This window comes from Balaenoptera musculus, chromosome 10, assembly GCF_009873245.2.
Source record: "Balaenoptera musculus isolate JJ_BM4_2016_0621 chromosome 10, mBalMus1.pri.v3, whole genome shotgun sequence".
Classification (NCBI taxonomy): Eukaryota; Metazoa; Chordata; class Mammalia; order Artiodactyla; family Balaenopteridae; genus Balaenoptera; species Balaenoptera musculus.
The window spans coordinates 18,457,029-18,473,677 of NC_045794.1; positions in this window are offsets into that span (position 1 = coordinate 18,457,029).

Here is a 16,649-nt window from a genome sequence, read left to right on the forward strand (position 1 = left end):
GAGAGTGCTTGATTACAAAGGGGTAGCATGAGAAACCTTTTTTTTAGATGATGAAACTGTTATGTTTCTTGATTGTGATGGTGGTGATTATACAACTTTATGCATGTTTCACAACACATAGAACTGTACACCAAGAAGTGTAAATTTTGCTGTATGTAAAATCAAAAAATTACAATAAAAATAAATTTTAAAATAAAACCTTGTTTGATCCCATCTCCAAGTATTTTTTATTATGCCTGGGTGCTTGTTTCTAGCAATAATTGTTATAAGGGGAGAACAGACTTCTGTGGACAATCAGTAGTGTTCACCATAGAAAGTTTAATTCTGCATGGAATTATTCGCTAATGAAAAACCTTTTTGTACAGACCCCTAAAAAGAAATGATGAGAGGATTAAAAATTTGCAGACAGTAGAACTGAACAATTGCTGCAATTCTCTCATCCATATAGAAACTCAGTAAGGCCATTGCAGGCTGTTCAATAAACTATTAAGAGATGAAGAAACTAAGCCAAAGGAAGTAGGCAGAAAGGAAATGAAAAGTACAGGCAGGGTAAAAGGAGAATACAGTGTAAAAAGGGAGAAGAGGTAGAGTTGGTAAGGGAAGACAGATAAGTGGGGAAAATAAAATGGAATAGGGAGTGTATGAGATCTTTATATCTTTCTTATGCAGAATACATTTCCCATAATGTAGATACAAAAGCAAAAACATCAATTGGGTGCAAAGTGTTACTGATTTTTGGCTTTGAATTAAGCTTCTCACACACTAAAAGAAATTGCTAAAAGTCTTCTTCTTTATAAAAATATTGTCAATTATTCTGCCTTAGAGTTGGTGTATAAAATATCACTGTGTTTCTGAGAAAATGAAATTGTCTTACTGTTCTCTTGTGAGTATCTCTGTTGCCGGTTCTCATTTTCTTTAAGCATAGGGAAACTGCTTTCTCCATAGATGTTAAGTTGAAAACAACATTAAAATCAACTTATAAGACTGCCAAAGTTATCGATAAACTACGTGGTGTCTTAACATTTACAGTAGTGCAATGTGGCATGGATATCTTCGTGGCATAAGGAAATAACCTCTTTCCTTAAAATAGAACACCAAGCCCTTACAAAACAATCAAATTGTATTCATTCATTAAAATGCCAATGAAAATATATACAGAGAGACTGCCAAGAGCACTATAAATTAAAGCTAAGAGAAGAAATGTATCAAATTCTGAGAAATTCTACTAAATACATTGTCTATCGGGATGAATTATTAAACGTCTTGAACCTTGGACCCAAACACGTCAGAACCTTCTTCCTGGCATTTCCAATGAGCACACTTAGAATGTACATCTTAGGTTTTTGGCCTTGCCAGCCTCTAATTCCCCTTCTTCTGGTCCTAGCACAGTGAGAACCGAACGTTCTTTAATATCTGTCCATGTAACTGCAGTGAAGCTGACTCTCCCAGTTTCAGGATTAGGCTTGTGAAGTAAGCATGGGCAATAGGAAGTCTGAGGCTCCCCTTACTACGGGGATTGGTTCAAGAATGGGCACCTGACCCAACCCGGGCCAACCAGAGCCAACAAGACTGTATTTTAGGACTTTTAAAAAAATTGTTGGGAAAGTGAAGCTCTTTTTCTACTGAAGTGGAACTAGTAGAGTACACATCTTAGGATATTGGTATCCATCTTACTACCAAGTGGAGAGGGTTGAGAGAGAAGCCAACACAGAGGAAGCAGAGATTCCAGATGTATAGTATGTGGAAACTGAGGCCCTGACGGTATCACGTATGGCTCTGGATCTATTTCTGTGCCTCTACCTTTGAACCTTTCAGTTGTTGAGAGAATAAATGTACTATGTTTATTAGACCATTTGAGTTAAGGATCTGCCAAGTCTCATGGAAAGCACCTAGGCTAATAAAGTTTATAAACTAGTTTTTCTCTCCATTTATCATTCAAATTCCTGAAAAAACAAACAAACAAAAACCAACGGGTAAAACCAGCAGGAAGAGTGAAGGGCCAGTAGATAGGGCAGCTAGTTGCAAAAGTGAGTAGAGAAAGAGACAAGAAGAGTATGGAGAGCCTCTGCCCCTCACCAATCAGCAATATCGAGTTGAGAGAAGATTTTTAAAAAGCATCTACTTGGATCTGATTCTCCCTTCAGCAGCCTACATTGGATTATGACATATGTATATCAGTAGTCTTCAACCAAGGAGATTCTATTCTCCAGGTGACACTGGGCAATGTCTGGATGGAGACATTTTTGGCTGTGATAATTGAGAGAAGGGGGCTACTAACATCTAGTGGTGGAGGCCAGGAACATAGATGCTGATAAATATTCTACAATTCACAAGACCATCTTCCACAATAAAAAATTATCCAGTCCAAAGTATCACGAGTTCCAAGTTTGGAAAACTCTCATCTATATCTATCAACATCTACATCCTTATCTGTATCTATTTTTAGATCGAGTACTTGTTTGGATTTCTGGTGGCTTTTGTAGCTTTGGATGTTTGGGGTTTTCTGATAAGCATCGCTTGTTCTGGATAAGAGACCACAGGATCCGTTAGCAGACTTTTCAGAGGCCTTAAGAAGAGATGTTTTCAGTAATATTGACCATTGGCAGTCAGTTTCTGACTCGAGCGGCAGAGCCCTGATTTATACAGCCACATAAATTCTGAAGAGGAACAGATCCTGTGGCTGGGAATGGAAACTCCCACAGTTCTGAAGACTGCACAGCTGGCCTCCACTAGGGAAGTAATAATATTCCTGTGGCACTTCTTGAAAATAATAGCAAAAGGGAGAAAAAATAGAAACTAGCTTTAGGGGTGAAATACCAGCATATTTTCAAATACTTGGAAAATGGGTACTTCTTTACCAGGAATGATAGTAAGTTAGCAAATTCAATTTACTCTTACATGGGTCTTCAGACTCAGGTAATACTGTTCATCTCTGAGAGGCACTGAAAGTACAAAACTTAGGTTCACCCTGATAAGTGGACAGATGATTTATATATGAAATAAATCAGAGAAAAATCGTCATTTTTTTAAACTGAGAAAGTCTAAACAAATAAAACTTATACTCTAACAAAAGAGTTAGAGTACGGGGGAGGGAGTTAAAGCTGAAAAATTCTCTAGTTTGCATGTAGCAAATCCTCTCTGTAAGAGTAAAAAGATAAAGCTACATTTTGAGCCACGATATTGATATTTAAAAACTGGTTTGGGTATGAAAACAAAGAAAAAAATTTGTAATCATTGTGTTGTTTTGAGTGCATTAGACTTACGAAAACATTACAATTACAATCTATGTTTAAGTATTTGGAAAATTTAATTGACTACATAAATAAATTTCTATTTTTGGTTGTAAAAAGAGTTTGTGAATATTTGGAAAATTTTGTGTTAAGGATTAAACAAACATTAAATGACATACAAATAAAAGTGGAGTTTCCTCTACATACACGAAAAGCCCTCCCGAAAACTGCTCACTTCCCAAATTATCACTTGGTATCTGTCTGCCCTTACTTTAGGTCTCTCTGATTATAATGTCATAAGAAGAGAAAACCCACTGAGAGAAAGCACCTGTCAGGAAAGATTAAATTACCCCATTATAAAATCCCTCTTCCAAATCGTAACAGTATGTTTAAGAGTCCATGTTTGAGAACCAGACTTCATGGATTCAACTCTTGTGGCTCAGCCATTTAACAGCGGTGTCACCTTGGACAAATTATTTAACTTATTCAACCATTCTCTGACTCAGTTTATTTATTTGTAAATGGGAATAACAATAGAAGCTACCCTATAGGGTTGCTATGAGGATAGAATGAGATAACATTTTTAAGGACTGGGCATAATACATGAAAGATGGATAGCATTATTATATTACTCCAAACACGGTAACCTTTCTCCCTGTCTCCTAGAATTGGCAGGGGTTTGTTGTTGCTGTTGTTGTTTGATTATTTTTACATTTGAGACCCAATCCCAAAAATCAGAAGGGAAACTGGCCAAAATATTTCCAAAATATTTATTTAACTTCACCAAACTGTAAAAGAAACATACTGTTACTTTTAGTAAAATGTTCTAATAGTGCATTTCACAAATACAAAAAAATGTACAGGGTTGAAAATAGAACATAAGATATATCAATGAGTTCTGTTTAATAATTGACTGGATCAGAATGGAATAAAATTTAGAATGAAAGGAGACATACGGACGTTCACAGTGATGGAGACAAAGATATGGGGATGGTTCTCATTTGTTGGATGCTTACTGTACACCACACAGTCTTCTGGATATTTGTTCACTCATGTTCACTCAACTGGTCCTCAGAACATCCTTGTAAGTGGGCACTAGTGTGATTTCCATTTTTTGAATGAAGAAGCTACACACTGAGAAGTTGAGGAGCTTTCCCAGGACAGTGACAGAGACGTCACCAAAAAGGCTGGGACCTGTGGCTCTGAGTGTATAACATATGTTTTTTATTAAAGTACAGTTAATTTACAATGTTGTGTTAGTTTCAAGTATACAGCAAAATGATTCAGTTATACATATATATATATTCTTTTTTCAGATTCATTTCCATTATAGTTTATTACAAGTTGTTGAATATAGTTCCCTGTGCTATACAGGAGGTCCTTGTTGGTTATCTGTTTTATGTATAGTAGTATGTATATGTTAATCCCAAACTCCTAATTTATCTCCTTGCCCCACCTCACTATCCCCTTTGGTAGCCATAGAATATAACATTTTTAAAATTACTTTTATTACAGTAATAATAACTTGCTTATAGGAAACAATAAGGTTAATAAAATGCTTTTTATGTTAATAATTGTAGCAGGTAACACAATGCTTACTATACCAAGAGCTGTTCCAAATGTTTTACATATGTTAGCTCTCTTAGCGTTCACAACACTAGGAAATGGATTACTGTTATTTAACCCAATTTGTAGATGAGGAAACCCAGGCACAAAGAAAGCTAAGTGACTTCCCAAGGTGTATACATGTCGGGGAGAGGAAAAGGGTCAGGTCACACCAGAAATCTGCATCCAAGAGGAATACTGCCTCTTACTATGAAAAAAGTAGTCTTTCTACTTTAAAATGTTAAATGATAAATACATAGTATATATCTGAAAATAATGAAAAAAGGCTAATTATGGGGAAAATAGCTTAGTTCAAATGCTGGTTCATAAATTCATATTTTCAACTAACTCCTTTCAAATGTGTACTAATATTGTTCTCCTTACTGACAATCCTGGCCTGAGTCACTAAGATTTATACAACCAAATTAGGTTCAAAGAAAAATCTGTTGCTTAAAGGCAGAGCCTTAGAAATATTTCTCTATTTGAACTAGATATTAAATAGATCCCTGAAACTTTCATTGCCAACATGTATAGAACATCATTTCCTTTTAATACTTTGTTTTTACATTATCTGGGCCAAGCAAAATAGTATATTATCTGGATTAAATGTCTTTGAGACATTTATAAGCTTCATCATTTGCAGGGAGATCCATCTTACTAAATTAAAAAATGATACCGAGACACTAAAGTGTTATAATTTTCTACTATTTTACTCTTTTATTATTTCAAATATTTCTATTTTATTGCTTTTCTATTTCAGGTATAAATCTGGTTATGTAAGGATGGTCTTCATAAACTGTAACAGAAACCATCTGAATGAACTTATTTACAGAACAAAAACAGACTCAGACTTTGAAAACAAATTTATGGTTACCAAAGGGGAAAGGTGAGGGGGGGGCACTAATTAGGAGTTTGGGATTAACATATACACACTACTATATATAAAATAGGTAATCCACAAGGATGTACCATATAGCACAGGGAACTCTACTCAATATTCTGTAATAACCTATATAGGAAAAGAATCTGAAAAAGAATGGATATATGTATATGTGTAACTGAATCCATTTGCTGTATACCTGAAACTAACACAACATTGTAAATCAACTATACTCCAATATAAAATAAAAATTAAATTAAAAATTAAAAAACAGAAATAATCTGGCATCATACCCAGACCTCACTGACATTTCAAGCAATGAGGAAAAATAATATGGCTCAGGTAGTTTGGCTTGAGGCCACAGCTTCTGTAGCTTCTGAATTGTTTAGCAAAAAAATTGAAGTTTGAATTCTCCTCTCCTACATTCTTTCATAAAAGAAGAGAGGGATATTAAATGAGTGATACTAATCAAAGAAAAATATATATTTTCAGAGTTAGTCAACATGCGTCAGAAGTTCAGATACCAGGAGTCTGGAAGAAGTGAGAGGTGAGAGAGTGATCTTCAAACTGAAAGTTGATGCATGATACCCAAACTCCAGCAAGACTGTGAGGTTCCCACATCCCTGCACATACAGAGCCTGTACACAGCCAAGCTGGCAGAACCAATTTAAAAAGAGAGCGTCAGAGAAAAACTGAAGAAACGAAGCAGTGCCCAAGAGTGAGAGAGGCAGATGCAGGCTAGAATGAGTAATTGTGATTAGCCTCATGGAAAAGCAGATCATCTCTCCTGCAGGTAGATGGACAGTAAGACCAGGGGTCTTCCTCATTCACCTAGAAAGACAAAGTGGCCCTTCCTGAAATTGATAGTATGAGGCTTAGAGATGAGATCACTTAAACCTTATGTAATGTTACCCTATCTGCAGACATGTGCTATTTAGACTTGCAAAACAAGAAACTAATAATTACTAGCTCCAAACAAATAATTTAGGATAGTTAAGCTCCTGGAAATCACATCCTTAGGGTTAGCCCTAAAAAGCCCAGGCAGTGGAAAATGCCCACATTCAAAGGGTCAATGGAAATGAAGAGGTTTGGGATATTCTTGTTGAGGCAAAAATAGAGATCTACAAAAGACCTGGTAACTGGGATTGCAACCACTGAAATGCCTGCATTCTTGAGATAGAACATAGTATACACAGGTGGATTTTTTTCCCCTCAGGTGCAAACACACAGCAGCATAATAAGCTCTGGTGACTTGACATTGACAAACCATGGAATGCAAACAACTTACTTGCATGGGCCGGCATCCTGAGGAGCCCGAAATCAAGGTTTTCTCTTTTCCATCTTTTCCGTTGATGTCTTTCATTCAGTTACCACAGAGTTCCCATCTTTGGAGTTTACCAAGTACTAGGTTTGGGGAACACCATTTTGCTTGGGATAGCTCTTCTCTATGAACTTGGGATTTTAAAAAAATGTTACGGTGGGGTAAGTGTGGGGGGCTGAAACTGTGATTATCTCGTGTAGCCTGTTATTTAAACATGAGGCATATGTAACTTTCTGAGATCCTGAAAGAACCACACCCATATCCGCTAAAGACAGTACCTGCTGAAGATTTTTCAGTGGTTCTCAGCCTTGGCTGGCATTAAAATCAACTCAGAGCTTTTAAAAACTGCCAGTTCCACAGCCCAGTGATTATCAGAGTGTGGTTCCCAGACCACTACCAGAATCATCAACATCACCTGGGAACTTGCTACAAAAGCAAACCAGGGTGTAGGGTCCAGCAATCTCTGTTTTACTAAGCCTTCCAGGGGATTCTAAGGCACACAAAGGTTTGAGAACCACTGCCCTAGCTTATCTCAAGCAAATGAAATTAGAAATTCTGAAGGAGAAGTCTGAACATCACATTAAGGACCACTGTATTAAAAAAAACAAAAAACACTAAATCTACTTAAGCAATTGGAGTGAGATTCACCTGGCTGAGACTAAGCAGAAAAACGACCGGGAAATTTGGGGGTTTAATTTAAGAAATTTGGATTATAATTTCTTTGGACTTTCAAAGATCAAGAAAATTTGATTAGGACTTAATATTTTTTTATTATTTAAAACTCACAAAAGCAAAATAATTTGGTTTCAGATTTTAAATCCCTTGGACTTAAGTAATTTGCAACAATTAAAAGAAAAACCTGTTAAGATGAAAGTTCTCAAGCATACACAAAAGTACAGATAATAGTATAACTGACCTGCATATTCCTCAGATTAAACAATTACCAACATTTTAAAAAATATTCTTTTCAACTGATCTTTCTTTTCTTCTTTCTTTCATTCCTCTTTGTTTTGTTTTGGTTTGGTCTGGTTTGGTTTGGTTTGGTTTGGCCAAACCAAACATTTTGTTTTGTTTTGGTTTGTCCAGGGGGCGGGGGGGATGGAGTTGGTGCTATAGTATTTTTGAGAAAATCCCTGGTATTATTTTATTTAAGATCACAGGTACTTCCATAGGTGTCACTTAAAAATAGGAGCATTGTCTTACATAACCACAATCCTATTTTCTTTTGTAACAGAATTAATAATAATTCTTTGGTATTATCTAATACCTTGTTTGTAATAATATTTCCTCAATTTTCTTAAAAATATCTTTTGCAGATTCATTTGAAACAGGAACAAAACAAGGTCTACACATGGCATTTGATGGTTACTTTACATTTCTTAGGTCTCTGTTAGTTTAGAACAGTCACCCCTCCCTTTTATATTCATGTCATTGACATATGGATGAAATAAGATGGTTCTTCTGTAGAATGCCCCCCTTCTAAATGTTCCTAATTGCTTCCCCCTGGTGCCATTTAACTTTTCCCCTATTCCTCTCCTCCCATTAAACCGGAAGTTAGATTGATAACCTCAGTTACAGTCAGGTTCAAGCTTTTTTGCAAGAATACTTCATATTTTGGGCTGTGTACAATACTTCATAAAGTCTGCTTGTTTAGCTGTGTTGCTGTTAAGACTAACAAGTAAATTCAAGAGTGGCTGTCTGATCCTTCTATTATAATCATCAACATTCCTCTTGATGTTTTGACATCTATTAATGATTACTGTTTGAATCAGTTATTACTTTAGAAGTCATAAAATGGTACATCTATTATGCTATCACCCTTCCTATGTTTTCATCTGGAATTCTTCTATAAAACCAACTACTTTTGTTACCGAGTCCAAACTCGTACTGCTCACTGCACAACAGGCCAATAAATCGAGAGACGAGTTGTTGGCGCAAGGAATAGCGACTTTATTTGGAAAGCCAGCAGACTGAGAAGATAATGGACTAGTGTCCCAAATACCCATCTTACCCAAGTTAGAATTCAGATGTCTTTTATACTAAAGAGGGAGCGGGTGTGGCTGGTTGCTGCGAACATTTTGGTGCTGTTCTTGCAGCTGTCCATGTAGGTCTGGTCACAATGTTCCTGTAAACCTCCAACAAGATAATTGTTATTTTCTGTTCTGCAACTTTTTATCACTATATGAATGGAAAAGTGTTTACATTTAAATGTCAGAGTCTTGAGAGTGGGCTATCATGTATATTTCAGGCTATAGGCAACATTCTTTTGCAGAGCCAGCATGACTAAGCGCAGGCAGCAGAGCTCAAAGAGATAAAGGAATAGATACAATATGAGTCAGGTTTGTTTTTCTCTGTTACACTCTCATCAACTAAGGCTCTTTAGTTAGCTTGAAATGGTGCACAGAACAAGATGAATAAATGCTTAACTCTTTCTCTCTTTGATAACATTTATCAAAAAGTTTAAGGAACATATCCTTCTACTCAGCAATTATGCCTCTAGAAATTTTTTCTACACATATACAAATCTGGAAAGAAATATGTACAAATATTTTTGATGCAGCATTTTTTTGTAATAGAAAAAATAAAATTCTGAAAATAACCCAAACGTTTCTCAATAAGAGATTGCTTAAATGGATTATGATGTATTTTTGCAAAAGAATAGTATGCAGCCATTAATAAGTGTGCTTCTCTTAGAAAACTAAGGAAAGGAACTTCCTTAAGTTAACAGAATCTGCCTACTGCAAGGCCACAGCAATCATATAATTTCATGAAGAAACTTTAGATACGTTCTGTTTAAAATTGTGACTAAGACACCATCTACTATCCCATCTATTTGTTAAAATGGTATTAGAAGTCCTGGCCAACATAATGAGACAAGAAAAAGAAATAGTAGGTATAAGAATTGGAAGGAAAGAGACAAAATAACCAATATTGATACAGAGAATCTTATTAGAATAAGGAAGCCAGTTTGCTCAATACAAGGTCAACAAATAAGAATCAACAACATTCCTCTACAGCAGCAATAAACAACTAGAAAATGTACAAGGAAATATGATACCCTAAACAATAACGATAAAACTATAAGATGTCTAGCAAAGAATAAATCTAACAAAGAATATATAGAATTACATGAAGAACAACTTTAAACTCTATTAAGGACTTAGAAAAGGAACAAAATAAATGAAGATATAACCAAGTTCGTCTTGAAAAACATGAGATTGAAAAGATATTTTTCCTTACACACAAGCACATAAAGAAAAATAATCCATAAATTCCTCATGGTCCCAAACAAAATCCAGGTGGACTTTGAGAAAATATGACAAACGAATTCTCAAATTTAAGTGAAGGAATAAACGTTTAAGGATAACTGACACAATTTTGAAAAAAGGAGGGTAAAATTATAACTGACATATTTAGTTGCCTACACAGCAACCATTTCGCCATTCTTTCTTATTAGCAGAGCTCCAACTGTGTTCACCTCCTTCTATGTGACTGAAGGAATGCCCCATTCTCATGTCATTCCTAGGGTACATTGTAAATGGTCTTAGGCAATCACTGTGGTCCCACTCTCTTTGCTTAGATGTGGGCATTCGGTGTGATCTGGCCAATGATGTATGAGGGGGAACCTACTACAGGCCTTGGGTGAAAAGTTTCTTCACTCTTTTTTTTTAACTGAAGTACAGGTAATTTCTTCACTCTTAAAGAGACAAGAAAAGACAGTCCCTCTTCTAATTCTCTGCTTTGCTATATCAGAATACGTTTCCAGCTACTACTACTGCCATTGTGTAACCTGGAGGGGAAAGCCAACTTGCCAATGATAGCTGAGTAAAGCCTTAGAGATTTCTTATCTCAGGATTTCTGGTTTGCATAACATAATAAATATCCCTCATTGTATAAAAATGGGGTAATATTTTACGTATTAATTCAGAAAGATCATGAAACATATTTTAAGTAGAGAAATAATCCAAAATAGTACATAGAGTATGATTCTGTTTGTAGAAAACAAAACACATATGTATTATTTACACTGTAATATGCATAGAAAATTTATCCAAGGAAACAAAAGAACCTATTATCGATATTTACCTCTTTTGCATAATATCAAGCTTTTGCTTTATAATACTTTTCTAATGTTTGCATGTTTTTTATCATGAGCATGTATTATTTCTGAAAAAAAAATGAGATGGAAAGAAGAAAATGGTGATTTGTCAGGTCAGGGAAGAGATAAAAGGAATAGAGCACAGAGCAATGGAAAGAGCTATGAATAAAGAACGAGAAAACAAAGGTACTACCAAATAACAATAAAGTCTGACGTCAACATCTGGATGATGACATAGGTTGGGCTGGGCTCATACTGCTGCTAAGTTTCAGTTTCAGTTTCAGTTATAGTCAAATTCTAGCTGTTGCCCCATGTTCCAGGACAATGAATGGAGAAGAATAAATTCCAGGTGGCAAGGGCTCTTCATATATCTGCTCTCAGCTGGCTGAGGAAGACTTTATGTTCAAAACCTTGGCTCATCTCATGGAATACCCACCTGCCTTGTCTGCCAAGCAATGGATTTTGTGCTAAAACAGGCAAGTTTCACAAGTCATTAATTATACCAGATGGTGGTGGAAGACTTAATAGACAACATAAATCTTCTGGGGAAACAAACATCAACCAATCACTTCAGGAAATAGCATCCATCCACACATCAGTACAGACAGTCACTAGTTTTGCCACAGCAGGTATCTATCATGGAAGTTGGTTAGATCATCATAAATTACGTCATCCAGAAATACAGGTAGGAAATTCCTATCTTCATAAAACATTAAATCCCAGAATGATCAATTCTAGGAGAAAAAAATATATATATTATGCCTCTATATTTGAACAGAAATATAACTCAGTGTGATAGAGTCATAGTGCAGCCTGCATGGAACCCTGTGGAAACAGAAAATTGATAAAGAACATACTTGTTACAGTGGCAAGGACCTTGAATCTGTGACAAGCGTTGCTCTTTTGAGTAGAAAATGGTGGTAATGTAACAGCATTGAGGCCAAAGTTCTGTGTTCAATCCCTGGTGGGCCAATTTTCTTTGTTTTCAGTCTACATTGTGCAATTTGCCCTTAAATAGGACCAAAAATGGGGGGCACTGGGAATGTAGGAATCTATCTCTATTACTGGAAAGCTATTCAAATGGCTTACTCTGTAGGTGGCAGGTCAGCAGACTCACTTTTACAACAAGAGAGAACCAATCATTATGAACACAGCAGATACTTGTAACTCATATCAGTGTTGGAAAATGTTAAATATTATTTCAAGAAATATAACTTTTACTTTTGATATGAGATAAGGTACTTTTATTGGGTTGGCCAAAAAGTTCCTTCAGTTTTTTGTATTTTGTTTTTTTAATTTATTTATTTTTGGCTGTGTTGGGTCTTCGTTTCTGCGCGAGGGCTTTCTCTAGTTGTGGCGAGCGGGGGCCACTCTTCATCGCGGTGCGTGGGCCTCTCACTATCGCGGCCTCTCTTGTTGTGGAGCACAGGCTCCAGACGCGCAGGCTCAGTAGTTGTGGCTCACGGGCCCAGTTGCTCCGCGGCATGTGGGATCTTCCCAGACCAGGGCTCAAACCCGTGTCCCCTGCATTGGCAGGCAGATTCTCAACCACTGCACCACCAGGGAAGCCCCCTTCAGTTTTTAAGTAAAAATAAAAGACACATTTTTCATTTTCACCAAGATCTTTATTGAACAACGTATTTACAGTTTTGTTCCACTACCTTCTGCCATCTTTCTGGCAACTTCATAATTCCATCTTCCCAAAACCTTTTATCTTTTTGAGCAAGAACTGTTCCAGGTGCATTTTACAGTCTTCCAGGGAATTGAAAATTTTTCCATTAAGATAATTTTGTCAAGACCGAAATCAATGGAAATCCGAAGGTACAATGTCTGGTGCATACAGTGGATGAATCAGAACTTCCCAGCCAAGCTGTAACATTTTTTGCCTGGTCATCAAAAAAACATGCAGTCTTGCATTTTCCCAATGGAAGATTATGCATTTTCAGTTGACTAATTCCAGATGCTTTTTGTCTAGTGCTGTTTCAGCTTTTTGTCTAGTGCTGTTTCTAATTGGGAGCAGTACTTGTTGGAATGAATCATTTGGTTTTCCAGAAGGAGCTCATAATAGAGGACTCCCTTCCAATCCCACCATTTACACAACATCACGTTCTTTGTATAAAGACTGGCTTTTTGTGTAGTTGGTGGTGGTTCATTTCACTTGTCCCATGATCTCTTTCATTCCACATTATTGTACAGTATCCACTTTTCATCGCCCGTCACAATTTGTTTTAAAAATGGAACGTTTTTGTTATGTTTAAGTAGAGAATCTCATGTGGAAACATGGTCAAGAAGGTTTTTTTTGCTTAACTTATGTGGAACCTAAACATCAGAGCGATTAACATAATCAAGCAGGTGCAAATGATTTTCAACACTTGATTTGGATATTTTGAGTATGTCGGCTATCTCTTGTGTGGTATAACATTGACTGTTCTCAGTTAATGTCTCAATTTGATCACTATCAACTTGAACTGGTCTACCCAATTGTGGAGCATTGTCCAGAGAGAAATCTCCACCACAAAACTTCACAATCCACTTTTGCCACGTTTGATCAGTCACAGCACCTTCTCCATACACTGAACAAATCTTTTGCGTTTCAGTTGGGTTTTTACCTTTCTTGAAATAATAAAGCATAATATGCTGAAAATGTTGCTTTTTTCTTCCATCTTCAATATTAAAATGGCTACACAAAAATTCACCAATTTTGATGTTTTTTTAAAATTCACACTGATATGACAACTGTCACAATACAATCTAACAAAATTGTTTCAAATGAGGTTAAAGACAACTAAGTGCTACTAGAGCCATGTTATGGAAAAAAAAAAAACGAATGAAGGCTTTGGCCAACCCAATATGTCATGTGGAAACTAGTAACAACTTAACTCACACAGAAAACTGTGTATTCTTTGGAATTTCCCTAGCTCAACATTAAACATTAAAAGAACTCACCATAGTAGCTCATGGAGAAGAAATATATTCTAATGACTTTGCCCTTGATATTACAAAATGTCATTCTGTCAGTACTTTTCCATAACACTTGTCATTACAATATTTTTAGCACTTGACTTTTCCTTTGTGAGTTAAAGAAATAACTATTAAAAAGTTAATAACAGGGCTTCCCTGGTGGTGCAGTGGTTGAGAATCTGCCTGCCAATGCAGGGGACATGGGTTCGAGCCCTGGTCTGGGAAGATCCCACATGCCGCGGAGCAACTGGGCCCGTGAGCCACAACTACTGAGCCTGCGCGTCTGGAGCCTGTGCTCCGCAACAAGACAGGCTGCGATAGTGAGAGGCCCGCACGCCACGATGAAGAGTGGCCCCCGCTTGCCGCAACTAGAGAAAGCCCTTGCACAGAAACGAGGACCCAATGCAGCCAAAAATAAATAAATTAATTAAAAAAAAAAAAGTTAATAACAAAAAAATTAATAATAATAGTAATAGTGTAAATACTATTACCACTAGTATATAAATATCAGTATAATAAAAGTAATAGAATTTATTTATTATCTTTTGTGATGGCTCATTAACTGCGATACCTTGAAAACCTTTGCCAATTTGTCCAAATTGCTACTAATCAAATTTTTCAAATGTAGATGTTTAAATAAAAAAATGAACACTGAATCTAATTAAACTGAAACCTTGATACTTGTATTCTAGTCATAATTTTTGAGAAAAAAAATTACCTTAGAAAAAATGGATACTTTCTTTAGTCTAAAAAATCTAGCCCCTGGCTGCTTATCAGATGTAGATAGAGAAAATGAAGCATATGGAAAGAGGCAGAAAAAGAGGAATTACTGCTAAATTTCTGGGATGAGCGAGGAAGGCTCTTTCCAGGTGAATCCATGTGCCAAGTAGAATAGGCTAACTGCAAGAGCAACCCCAGGCCTCAGTGGCTTAACCTTGCAGAAGTTTGTTTACTACCCAGTCCTGCCTGGATTGTGAGCATCATTGCAAGTTTCAGCTAGTCATGTCAAGACCCTGACATTCTTTACCAGGGCCGTTCCCAGGGTTATAGTTACTGTGATCAGCCTTGAAGGGTGAAGTAACATCTTCCCCATGGGCAAGGACAGGCTTGCTTCTGCTTACAATAAAAGTGGTGAATTCCCCAAGCTCAGTGGTCGTCTCCTGTAGTATAGCCCACTGCATGTAGAGACATCTCTCCTGTGTCCTGAGTTGACTGAATGGAACTTGGGAGACAAGACGAATAGATGCAAACCAACATGAAGCTCTGGCTACCACTTTTGTCAGGAATAATAAAGTCTTCTGTTTCTGACTCAGGAATTTTGTGTCTTCTTCCAAGATCCATGAAACAGTAACAGTAACTGATAACACTTGTTATCTTATGAGTAGAGTAAAATCCCAGATCCTTCATAATTCTTGACAGGTGGAAGTTGGGGCTCTGTTCCACACAATCATTCAGGGATCCAGGCATATACTAGCTATTAGCTCTTCCAGCCAGAGTCCTCACCCACCTATTCGGCATCTAACTGACAGGTGAGGGAAGGACCAAGAGGGACTGTATAGGAGGTTCTAGGGCCCAGGCCTGGAAGCAACATAAATCACTTCCATCCACATTCCATTGACTCAAGTGTAGTTGTATGACCCCACCTTACTAACAGGAAATTGAGAATTATTTAACTGTGTGCTCAGGAGAAAAAGGAAACAGGTCTTGAAAAGGATATAGGGATCTGCTTGTCAGGGTCCACCACCCTGGTGTGATAATGAAAAATACGAAATCATTTTTGGAATTTTAGAATTTACTCAATTGGAGTTAGTGCCTGGACCAAATAAGGTTAACAAGTACATCTAGAGCTTTGTTTTTGTGTGTGTGGAGGAATCAGCATTTCTACACTACTGTCAAATGAGGGGAAAAAACAAGAAAGGTATAGCATTCACTATTTTTCTAGAGAATGAAGAAGGCTTTCCCATCTTGATCTGCAAAGCCTTGAAACAAAAGGACAATTAAACTTGCCAATTAAAGATAACTTGGGCTCCCCTAATTTTTAAAAGTCTACTTGGGTTTAACTTCTTTTATTTCAGGTAATTGCTCAGGCATTCAGAGTGTCTCCGCTATCAGAGGATGCATGGGTGTGGAGGTGAGGAGAAAAGGATCCTGGGGTCTGAGAATGGGTCCTGCACTGTGCCCCTGGCCCTCCTTGACATCTCTGAGGCTGTTTCTCATCCTGCCTGGACACTGGGCATTTTTCTGGTATCTCCTGTTAAAAGTCACAGGGAGGAAATCTTGCAGTCTTTTCTCTTTCCTGACCAGATCCTTGTGCTGGTGCCTCCACAATGACTGAACTTGGCCTTGGTTGGACAGAAGAGAAGTCAACAGAGCTCCCCTGAACTGTTCTAACCTGTCACCTGGATGCACCTTTCTAGTTGCTCTCCTTCTGTAAGGGGACTTGAAATTCCAGCCTGTGCCCAGGAAAATGGAGAGAAAGCCTCCCTCCTCCCATATGCCCAAACCTTGTCTGGTTGTTTTTAACGCCTCACTCTCAGGCCTTGACGTGAAGCA